Here is a 12476-nt window from a genome sequence, read left to right as displayed (position 1 = left end):
ATGCACATGTGACATCAACAATCACACATGCAGGAACATTTTTCCTTTGCTCACAACAAAAACACTCTTGGAAGTGAACAATAAGGGATATTAATGTAGAGGGTCGCCAAGGAGAACGTCTCCAGGAACAGGTTGCAGATATCTCAGGATATTTAACAGTGCAGGATTTTGGGAAAACTAATTTTTCCCTCTGAGCCTGATTCAGATCAGATGAATGTGTGCACAGAGAGGCCGAGGACATATTGATCCTAGCTTCCTACAAACACTGGAAGCAGGAAACTGTTAGCCTAGCTTGATCCAAAGAAGAACAAACTGATCAAAGTTTTCTAATCAGAGCTGTGGTAGAAGCTGACAGCCACAGGGAGATGTTTTCATTTAAAGGCAGCAGCCCTGCACAAATGCATTTCTGCATTTCTTTCATAGACAAAGGTCACAGTGTGCTTTGAAAAGCCAACACACACTATAAAACAATGGAAGTGACAACAATGCAATAAATCAGTGCATTTAGATAGGAGCCAGGTGCAGATCCAGAGGCAGGAAGGAAGTGAGAAAAAGGAGCGTTTATTGGGCCAAATGCAAAAGTCCAAAATGAGGAAACACAAAGTCCATCAAAGAGAAATCCAAAGCAGGCACAGGAAAAGAGGACAGGATATCCACTGGGAGCTACCTGCAAACCAGAGACAGGTGGGAGCAAAGCACAGGTGCAGACGCCGAGAGAGTGTTTGGTCGGTGAGAGACGAGCTGATTGGACGGTGTGTCCGTGTCAGGATTGGTGGGCTTTTGGAATTCTTCCTGGATGCTGTTGTTGCTGCTGTTGCTGCTGTTGCTGCTGTCGCAGTTGGGACTTGGGACTTGTGGATGGGTACTGACCCAAAGCCTGTATAGGCCAGCACTGGAAGGTTCTGACCAGGAGTATTGCTAGTCTCTGAAACATTGAGGGCGGAGCCCAGCCCTAAAATGTTTTAAAATTTTTCCCATTGAAATTGATGAAGAAACCTTGAAATTCTCTTCAAACTCACCCTACATTGAGAGTTAACTAGTTCAGCATATTTCAAGCTAGAGAAAAAAAAAGCGTAGGTTTAAGTTTTTAAGAACAACCCCCCCCCCCCCCCCCCCCCCCCCCCCTTTTTTTTTTTTTCCAGGTTGGAGCCTGCTGGAGTGCAATGGCTGATCCCAGGTCTGAGGAAGTGTAAGTGTGTTTTTAATGTGATTGATGAAAACAAAGCAGCACACATTCAACCATCTTCAAACTGTCACATCACTCATTCACATCTCTGATCATCATCAAAGTGTCAATCAATGAACAGATGTTGGATCAATTACTGCAGCTGGATTGTGTTTGTTCTCTCCATCAGATTCCTGTCAACTCCCAGTCGACACAAACACAGTGAACAGAAACCTCAAACTGTCTGAAAACAACAGGAAGGTGATGCGTGTGAAGGAGGTTCAGTCATATCCTGATCATCCAGACAGGTTTGATGTTTATCATCAGCTGCTGTGTAGAAATAATCTGACTGCTCGCTGTTACTGGGAGGTCGAGTGGAGCGGAAAGGTTTGTATATCAGTGAGTTACAGCGGAATCAGAAGGAAAGGAGGCCGTGCTGACTGTTGGTTTGGAGGGAATGATCAGTCCTGGAGTCTGTTCTGCACTGATGATCGTCCTCGTTCTGTCTGTCACAATGATAGAAAAACATCCTCCTCCTCCTCCTCCTCTGTCTCTAACAGAGTAGCAGTGTATGTGGACTGTCCTGCTGGCACTCTGTCCTTCTACAGAGTCTCCTCTGACACTCTTATCCACTTCCACACCTTCAACACCACATTCACTGAAACGCTTTATCCTGGGTATAGAGTTGGTTCTGATTCCTCAGTGTCTTTTTGCATAGTTGAGTGATTGTTGAACAGATAGTTCAGACTGTACATGTGTGTCCTGGGTGTCTGGAGTGTATGCTATCATCTCTAAATATGTGTGTGCATTCTTAGAAGAGGGAGCATTTCTCAGTGTAATGGAGTCTGTGGGCAGGGCGGGATGAGAGTGTGATGTGCAGAGACAGCAGCCTGTGGCCACAGGTGGCAATGGGAGCAGACACATAGATGAACCTCACAGATCTCTGCAGTGAGCTGAACAGATGCACAAAGCAGAGCTCCTCAGATGATGCCGGTCCTGATGATGCCGGCTCCATTCACTGGGCCGAGGCTGCTGATCCATTTCTTAGAGCCTCTCTGAATGGTGTTTGATACTTTGTAAGTTTGCTTTTCCCTGTAGTGTCGATAAATGTGTGGTGCAACTGAAAATGCTACCCTATTGTTTTTCATTTTATTGTTCAGTTACTGTATTTAAATATGTACTTATTCTGTGTAAATCATTCACACTATATATTTTAATGTGTCATTTCAAGTGCTTTCCAGAGTTTGATAAAGGTAGAGTTATTTGTTGAGAGAGTAGTTGCCTGTCAGGTTGCTCTTTCTGGGGGGGACACCAGTTGCTTCAGTCACAATCTGGACGTGAATGGCAGCATTCTACTCTGATCAATGCTCTGAGCAGATGCTATATTTTTCAGGTTAATTTATGGTTAATTTATCAAAAGTAACTCTGTGACATCCTACTTCATTGTTTAATCAGTTTGTGTAACTGTTACATTTGTCTGCACTTCTCTAACTTTATGTCTTTATTGAGTTGCAGTGTTGACTGACAGGAAAGTTGCCCATGCGTCAGAAATAATGCCAGATCATCATCCATAAGAGTCGCACTGTGCTGTTTACTTTTGTTTTCATAGTGACTAATCTGCACTTTGGATCATTTATATAGTTCCCACATGACACTTAAAGCCACAGTGTTAGACGAGTCCTGGAGGGCAAAACATTAGTAAGTTGTCCAGATTGGTTAGATGCAATTGTATTTAAATATTTGTGTCTTTTTAAAAGCTGTTTTGAATAAATGAGTGAAATATTAGCAGTGTACAGTCCAGTAAAAAAATCCCCTGAGTTGTACAGCTGAGTATTGCTGTATGTTTCACTGTGACCTGGGGGAGATGCTAACTGGGGAGTGATGAAAGGTAACTTGTGCAGGTGTAAATGTAATGCAGTTACCTGATGGCAATAAAGTATTGGACATTGCTGTATATTATAACAATTAAAGTTCTTATCTAGATGTGAACGGCAACAACCTGCTGTGATTATTGCTCTAACTAATTGCACTACTGGTGCAATGGCCACCCGTATGGCTCAATCTGGCATATTCACACTGTGTCTTTGAAATCATCATCACAGTTTCTGTGATCTGTATCCACCACATGTTTCATGGTCACAGTCAGAAACTCTGCCTCTGACTGCAGCTCCTGTTGCTGCTCTAATTCCTGCAGCTCACACACACAAAGCTCAGCAACAACAGCAAATATCAAAAGTGCAGCAGAGGGCAGCATCAGGTTTAACAGATCCAGGCTTTCTTTGAGTTAGCTGGCTTAACCAAACCTCCAACCCCAGTGAGAGATAACAGGTATCCCAACAGTTATCAACTTCCTGTGAACTCAGACATCCTGCTTCAGGCTCTGAGCACGCTCACATCACAGGGAGCCTTTGATTGGTCATGTGACTCTTCTTCCACACAAAATGGATCAAATGAACTCCGCCTACTGCAGTCAGTGACATCATCAGAGGAACAGGTGACAGAGATCTATAAAGAAGATCCAAATCTAAGAGCAGGAGCGACCCTGGTGCTGTAAATAACACAGAGAGCAGTGCTGCAGAATGTTGTTCATCCTGTGAGGTCAGAGGTGAACCTGCTGATGTTTCCACTCAGTGCTGCAGTTTGTTTCTAATGTGAAGCATCAGAGCACTCAGGTCTGACTCTGTCCCACAGCCTCATGAAGGAGACGTGGACATCCCTTCAGATCAGAGAGAAATTGATCTGACTGCCCGAATCTCCTGATAATCGACCTCCACACAGACCCGTCCATTTAGCTCTGCTCTGACTTTACTGGCTGCTTCCTTCTGTGCTGTGAGTGAGATCTGCCTCAGCATGTGGAAAACAGCTTCCTGCAGAGAGTCTGGATCACACTCGGATCATGTTGGAGAAGAATCAGGGAAAGCTTGGAGCTTCCATCTGATCTGAAACTCAGACTCTGAATATAACCTGCTCTGGACCAGCTGACAGGTACACAGAGAAACTGTGACTTTAAGCTGGGCGTGCCTCACTAACCAATGTTTCAGCCTGCAGCTGCTAACATCTGGAACAGTCTACAGATCATGTGACTTCAGTGTTTCTGACAGAATGTCAAACATGGACTGAAATGGAGGAAACGGCTGAATGTATCGAGTATGAAACTAAGAGTGTGTGACTGGTATCAGGAGTGTTTAGTAAATGTGACAGTTTCAGTCAGTGATGCAGCAGGACCACAGCAGCAGCAGCATTTTATCTTCATGGACTCCAGTTCTCCAGTTTGATGCTGAGTCTGTTCAGTGTCCAAATAAAAACCACTGAGTCTGACTGAAGGGTTATTATTACATGTGATAATAATCATATTATTACATGTGATAATAATGATTAATTATCAAATGTAATAATGATATTATTACATTTGATAATAATGATTATTATTACATGTGATAATAATGATATTATTACATTTGATAATAATGATTATTATTACATGTGATAATAATGATATTATTACATTTGATAATAATGATTATTATTACATGTGATAATAATGATTATTATTACATGTGATAATAATCATATTATTACATGTGATAATAATGATTAATTATCAAATGTAATAATGATATTATTACATTTGATAATAATGATTATTATTACATGTGATAATAATGATTATTATTACATGTGATAATAATGATATTATTACATTTGATAATAATGATTATTATTACATGTGATAATAATGATTATTATTACATGTGATAATAATGATATTATTACATTTGATAATAATGATATTATTACATTTGATAATAATGATATTATTACATTTGATAATAATGATTATTATTACATGTGATAATAATGATATTATTACATGTGATAATAATGATTATTATTACATGTGATAATAATGATATTATTACATTTGATAATAATGATATTATTACATTTGATAATAATGATTATTATTACATGTGATCACTCAACGTCTCCTTTACTGTGAAGAAGTTTGACTCTGAGTTGATGGTTTGTCGCTCTCTGCTGGTAAAAAGATGAACTACACTCTGATCTTCATGACTGGCTCTCCTTAAATATGGAAAACACCCTTCATTTACTTCCTGTCACATAGAACTGATTGGATGGAGAACCCTGATGATAAATATTCACACACTGTTAACCTCACACTGATTCTGGGTCAATATCACATCAATAAGCAGATTTCCAGGTCAGGTGAATTGGATTTTTCTCCACAGAGAGGTGCCAGTAAGACTGAAGGCTGTCAACAATTTAATCAGTACAGTCTGTACCAAAACAAGTCATAGAATCAGGAATTTGGCTCCCTGGCGTTCTTGGACTGCTGCTTATCAAATTGTCTCCGGGATGTTTGTAAACAGATGCTCTACGCCCCCGCTGTCCTGTCTTCTTCTGACCTGTGTTGGACTGATCTCTCTGACCTAGCTGCTGATGAACTCTACATCTTATCAGAACTGTTAGCTGAGGAGGGAGTTTGAGTCAGCCCCACAGTAGCCCGACCCCGCCCCCCACCCCCACTCGCCTCCGCTGGCTCCCCTGTCCATCCCTCCCCACCCTAGTGCTCCCATGCTATATGTTTCTGCCCTGTCGCAGAGGTTTTTGTAACCTTATACTGTGTATGTGTGAATGTATACAAAGTATGAGATGATTTTTTTCCTCACTCATCCCTATATGTTTTCACTATTGTTTCTGTCTTTTTAATGGCAGCGCCTCCAGAAGGGGGGCAGCATGGCCACAGTTCACCTATCTCCCTATGTTTGTTCTGTTTGTCTTCTTGGATGGAGTTCTGTTAACTGTAATTTCCCCATTGTGGGATCAATAAAGTATCATCAATAAGCTAACCCGGGGTTTTCCATAGAGCTCCAGGAGTTTGCAGCATGTGACCAATCAGAAACATGGACAGGTCTGCTGACAGCAGAGCGGCTGATTTCACAAAGGAAGATCAAAGTGTGATATTATAAAATATGAAGAGCTTGAAAAGGGTAAAAGGAGGATTTCAGTTGATGTGAGCATCAATGATGTGTGTTTCCTCTGCAGGTGAAGGTAGAAAGTGTGTGTGAGCTGGTGTGAATTCAGCAGCATGGATCAGTGTGAGGACAGAGAGGAGGGAGTCCCTCCCTCTAAAACCACTCTGTGTGGGGAACATGAGAGCCAGACCAAAGCTCAGAGGTGAGATGACCATCTCTAACTGTCCATGACTCTTCTCCATGTCACAGCTCAGCACTCACATCACTGCTGCATCATTGTTCACAGGAACCAACCTGAACCTGAACCTGAACCTGAACCCAGCTGTGTGTCCTTAAAGAGTGACCAGTCTGCAGATCGACCCATTGATCTTAAAGGTCAGCGTGCGTCTGCTGCAGAGAGGTGAGCTGTCAGTAACATGAACTCTTTAATTTAACTGCTTGATGTTGTTGGATAGAAACTGCAGTGCAAACACGTCGTTCCCTCACCCACCACCTGTCAGAAGCAAACATCAGTCCATTAAATACACAACGTCAAGATATTAAAAACACACTTATTCTAACATGAACTAAAGCAGTAACACACTGAAAACCTCTAATGAAAAAAAGAAAACACTCCATACACAAATATTCATACTGCATAAAATCTTGGAAAAACACATCTTGTGAGATGAATCCATTTATTAAATGGATACATTAAATTATACTTAAAAAGTTAACCCTAACTTACATAGATGTAATACTTTCTGCATTGATGGACTGAGGTTATACCATGTGATGTTAATAGATAGTGCTCTTGTAATGCTGTGGCCCCACTAGAGCAGGCATGTCCAAAGTCATATGGTCCACCTGTTCTGTATAAAAATGTTATTTTTGGCCCACCGGCACAAATAATGCAGTTCTGTTATGGAGGCAGCGTCATGTAACAGATGTCTGCCAACTGGCTTAAAACCTCAAAAAGAAGAGGACTGAAGAAGAAGAATGAAGGACCAATCACAGCCCATGCTGTGTGTTGGTGTGGGTCTTAGGTAGGTGTGATAGGTGGGCAGAGGTACTGACATTCTGTGCTTACTGATAAGTGTGTTAAAAATATTCTAGTAAAAGTTGAGGTACTGGTTCAGCTTCTTTAGTCAGGTAAAAGTAAAAAGTACAGGCTCTGAAATGTACTCCAAGTAAGAAAGTAAAAGTAGTTCTTTGGAGGACGTTTCTACCTGCTGTTTTTGTGTAAAGCTAACCGGACCTCATGCTACAATAATGTAATAATAAAATATTATTACATGAGAATGCAAACTTTATTTCAATCACAAGATAAAGATCCTTTGTAAAAAGCTCTGTTTGCTGTTACCTACACAGTAGAGGGTCACTCTGCCTCATCACCTGAACAGGAAAATGAGCCCAGTCAGGGGTTACAGTGGGGTTCAGCAGGTGGGGGATCCCTAAGATCAGTTGTAGTGGCTCAGTGTGGGGAGAAGAATCACAGCTCACAATAATATGTTACAGTCTGCCCCAGCAGACTGTGATCAGCTGCTGCTGCTCTTTGTGGGTTTACACGACTGAATTCAACAAGATGTAACCCTGAGTTTCACAGGCGATCTTCCCCCCCCACACTGACAGTGTCCTGTTGGTCTAAAGGTCGAACTCAGTGAATGAATCTCAGCATCATCAACATGAACTCATCTCTGCTACACCTGATGTAATCATTACTGACCATTGTTTTTAAAATACCTCAATGCTGATATTTACAATTATTGTTCCTACTTCTGTTTATTTGCAACTAAACTGCTTCTTACACTGAAATAAACTTCACACTGTGTGTCTAAAGTTGGTAGGGGGGATTTGAGGCCTGCTGCTCTTATTCATGTTCAGGGCCCCAAAGCTTATGCTATCCGTCTCTCATCTTCTGCTATGTCCCGGTGTTGAACTTCTAGCTCATCTCAGAGTTTCTGCTACCCTATCCCATCGTTTGCTGTGGTCGGCCATTGAACTTCTTGCTCATTCCAACATTCATGCCTAGCTCAGGAGTTTGTTAAAATGCCCTCATCGGGGTCATGTTGAGGACACCAATCCCACCTGTTGCCTGAAAAGCGTAAATCTGCCCAAACAACCAGCCCTTAGGCAAATTTGGCCTCAGAACCTCTCCCACGTTTAGATAGCATAAGTCTGAGCAGTTATGAACCCTTTTTAATGAGCACTAGGTGATGGCCACAGAAAGGAAGACTTGACATATGGGGCTGATGATTATGTCTCCAAAAGTGCTGACTCAGCACAAATCTTAGACAAAGAAAGGGGAAGAGTATAAATAGCACTGAGCAGTGTGTGTATTGTAGTGATATTCTGTCCGTCTTGTCTTTTTTCCAGTAACTGCTAAGGTGAACACTGCCAGGAGGGCTTTTATGCTTATTTGCATTTTGCGTTTGTATATTTCTGACCACTAATAACTTCTTGCAATGGCGCATGCTCATCGCCCTGGATCATTTGGACAGTTTGTGTCACGGTTCGAGGGTGCAGGCCATGTGGCGTGGAGAGGTGGTGAGGACCCAAAAGCAGAACACAGGAGAGGGTGTTAAATGTTCTGTTGCCGTAATAAAGGTAACAGAACAAAGGGAATGGTGAAAAATAAACTAACGCAGCAAAACAATGGAAACCTATACTGGAAAAATAACAAAAGATTCCTGGAGGTCTGAAGAACTGGAGAGCACAGGAAAACACAGCCACAAGACAACAAGACTCTGACAAGTGACCAGGGGAAACTCAGACAATAAATACACAGGGGACATGAGGGGTGAGTGGAAACAGCCGGGGCAAACAGGAGAACAGAATAACACTAACGAGACTCAGGGAGGTAAAGCAAAACACAAGCACACAGGAAACAAGGAACTGTCAAAATAAAACAGGAAGTAATGCAGACTGACACATAACGACACTGGCACACAAAGGGAATCTAAACATGACTAAACAGAATCCAACAACTCCTAAGCTGACACCAGACAGGGAACAACGAACATGGAAGACACCTGAGACACAAACAGTGAAGACAAACACCAGCACACAAGAACACGGGAAGACAGATACACAGGAAGACGGGAACACAGGAATATCAGAATAACCTATAATTAACAAAAAACCCCAAAACACAACAAACTGAGAAACTAGACTGTTGGAAAAGCTAAGAAACACAGCCAGAAGATTCAACAAAACAAAACATCACTAAAAGAACTCAAAAACGCAGGGCCACAGGCCCAGGATCATGACAGTTTGATTTTATGCAGACATTCAGTCTCTGCAAGGTATCTCCTCGACTGGAGGAAGGAGTAACGAGGGTGCTGGAGCACAAACAGCAGTTTCCCTCTTCTCTCTGTGTCTCAGTCTTAACTATGCCATTACCATCTGTGTCTTGCTTTTTGACTGTGCTGTGTGTGTAACTAAGATGTAAACAGCCTGCACCAGAACCTGCTCAACCCAGTGATTTTTGGACAATGGAGACCCCTGAAAATAGGACCAACTCCATGAACACCACAGCCGCTGTGCACGAGGCCAACACAGATCTTTATTATAAATACAGCTAGCAGACACACTGTGTGACAAACTGCAAACAAATTAGTTTGTGTGTTTGCTGATATTTGTTGAGCATTTAGAAACGTTGCATTTGAAATTACCTGCAACATGTTACCCCCTTTATTTTCACTCCTCTTCTGAGGCGCTAGATAGATGCTGAAATACTGCTAACACAACTTACACTCGGTCCTCCCCACTGTTATCCTCGAGTACAGCGCTAGAAATGAACCATGAATTATCTGGTTTTCACTGTTTGATCTCTTGGTATCCAATAAACCCCGGGGATGGAAAAATTCCCCCAAGTGGTAATATGAGCCCCAGAGGGCACTTCTTGAAGTTTTAATCACTGAATTTTCAGAAATGAGATCAAATCTTCCGTTTCGGTGTGAAACATGACTTTTGGAGCAGTGACCTGCTTGTAGAGTAGCGAGATGGTTTGTGAGAGTTTTCCACTCTGAGTGTGTTTGGTTATTTAAATGGAAGCTTTTTGCTCAGTTTATCCTCTGAGCTTCTGCAAAAACAGAAAGGTCCTTAATGTTGGTAAAGTTGCATTAATGCCTGACAATGACGGGAGCATATGTGGTCCATCTAAATGATGTAACCACATTAGTGTTTAAAAGTTGCAATTTTAAATGTCACTTTATAAGTGTTCCCTTATATCCTACATGAGTATTGAGTTTATAATTGTTTACTTTGCATAAATAGTCCTGTTTAAATGATATTGTGGAGGAGCAGAACCTTTGTGCACCTCTCAGTCCCGGCTGCGTAAGCTGCTGCAACTTCCTGCTCGCACTTATACGCAGTCTGGAGAAAGACATGAGTGTTGGTGTGCTTCTTACTCTTCCACTCTACAATTGCTTTACAGACACTCTTTTTGTTACCGGAGTCCCTGTGTCAGCTGGGACCTGCAACACATATATTATAAAGTGTTTCTGACATGAAGTGTTAGAATTTCAATATTTTGAAGTTGATGTATCAGACATAATGTCAGGACAGTAAATGTGTTGGTGCATTATGGCTGCAGTGCATCCTGAGTTTATCAGAAGAAAACTGAACAGTAAAATATACTTTCAATACATCAGTAAGAATTAAAAACAGACTAATTAAAATGCCCTGATATATCTGAGGTGCAGTTCAAAGCTTTACAAACTTTAGCAAGATGAAGATCTCTGAGAACTCACACATAGCAAAAAACTTCATGATCTTTGTCCTATATTTGAACTCATTCTTGATGGTTCCTCCACAGAGTGGACCAGCAGAGCTCAGAGGGACCCAGTGGTCAGTCTGCCCAGCAGCATCAAACACAGCTGGACTCCATATTTCAGGTCTGTACATGTACAACAACTACTGTTACATCTGTTCTGCTCACAGTCATCTCCATGCTGCTCTTTGTCAGTGTGTCCAACATGGATCTGATGTTTGGCTCCATGATTTCAGTCTGATTGGGTCATTCATAAAGAATTCTGTTCCAGCTGCTGAAGGACAACATCATCACTTTTGTGAAGGACGAGCTGAAGAAGATCCAGAAGATCCTGAGTCCAGATTACCCAGAATGCTTAGAGAGGGAGGATGAAGAGCAGAGGAGCAGCAGAGAGGCATTAGTGAAGATCACACTGGACTTCTTGAGGAGAATGAAGCAGGAGGAGCTGGCTGAGCGTCTGCAGAGCAGTAAGAGGATTTCTCTAAAGATTGAAGCTGCTGGATGAATGAGACATTTACTCTGAGCTGTTTATCTTCACTTTCCACAGGAAGATGGAAATGTGAAGTTTGACACACAATACAGACTGGAAGTAACATGAAGACAGTGGTGTATGTATGTATGTGTGTGTGTGTGTGTGTGAGAGAGAGAGACAGAGACGCTGTTCACACTGCTTCCTGAAGTCACAGGAAATGATCTCATTACCCAGAGGAACTGACATCATGAACCTTTAAAGTGGATTTCTTCCTGTGAATCATACAGTCAGAGGCTGGTGGAGTTTAATGCAGTGAGGCAGCAGGTCAGGATCCACCTGCAGGTGGCAGTATAGGCTCGCCTGTGTCCATGACACAGCCCTGGAATCAGTGACCTGCAGTCAGGTGAGGCAGTGCCTCCTCTGCCATCATGACAAGTAAAATACTAACAGTGAAAAGGGAAAATACATTTGACTGCTTGACTGTTCTACAAAACTGTTCTAAAAAACTTTTTTTCTGAATTATTTCCACACTTTAATGGTCCAAATCGCGAAATTTGCGCATGGCCTTTTCAAACACATGGAAGGAATTCGGGGTGAGCCAGTGCAGTGCTGTGGCTCACCTCTGGTGGCGCTGTGTCACATACATGCCCCTTGCTGTCTCTCTTTATATCGCAAATATACATGTATACATGTCACACACTTTCATTCAGTCTGTCTAATATACTGAATGAAAGTGTGTGACATGTATATTCTCTGTGCTCGGTCAGAAAACACACAGGGGGAGGCAGGAAGTACCGTGCTGCACCGATAGGGGGCAGTGCTGCCCCATAGGGAGAAGGATAGGCGCATGGACTTCATCTTCAAATAAAGGTCAGATAATACATGTTTTTATTTATTTATTTAAAAAGAGACCCCCCCAAAAAAGATAGTTTCACTTTATATTAAATATTTTGTTTTTCTTGCCATCATTGTTGAACAGTATGGAGTTGATTAAAGCATAATTAATCATTAGCATAATAAGCTTCTATTTTGGGCTCATATATGTGAACATCCGACTCCAGACGAGCCAGTGCCTCACCATCACAAACC

The 12476-nt window shown here is 41.9% G+C and overlaps 1 protein-coding gene across 1 annotated transcript in view; it reads left to right on the top strand.

The window, feature by feature from the left end:
- LOC115791131 (NACHT, LRR and PYD domains-containing protein 3-like) overlaps window positions 1-12476 on the top strand; it is a 286561-nt gene that overhangs the window by 16946 nt on the left and 257139 nt on the right. The gene's annotated exons all lie outside the window — the stretch shown is intronic.

Source organism: Archocentrus centrarchus, chromosome 2 (genome assembly GCF_007364275.1).
Source record: "Archocentrus centrarchus isolate MPI-CPG fArcCen1 chromosome 2, fArcCen1, whole genome shotgun sequence".
NCBI lineage: Eukaryota > Metazoa > Chordata > Actinopteri > Cichliformes > Cichlidae > Archocentrus > Archocentrus centrarchus.
The sequence above is the reverse complement of the archived record's forward strand: the minus strand, read 5'-3'. Positions and strand labels throughout refer to the sequence as shown.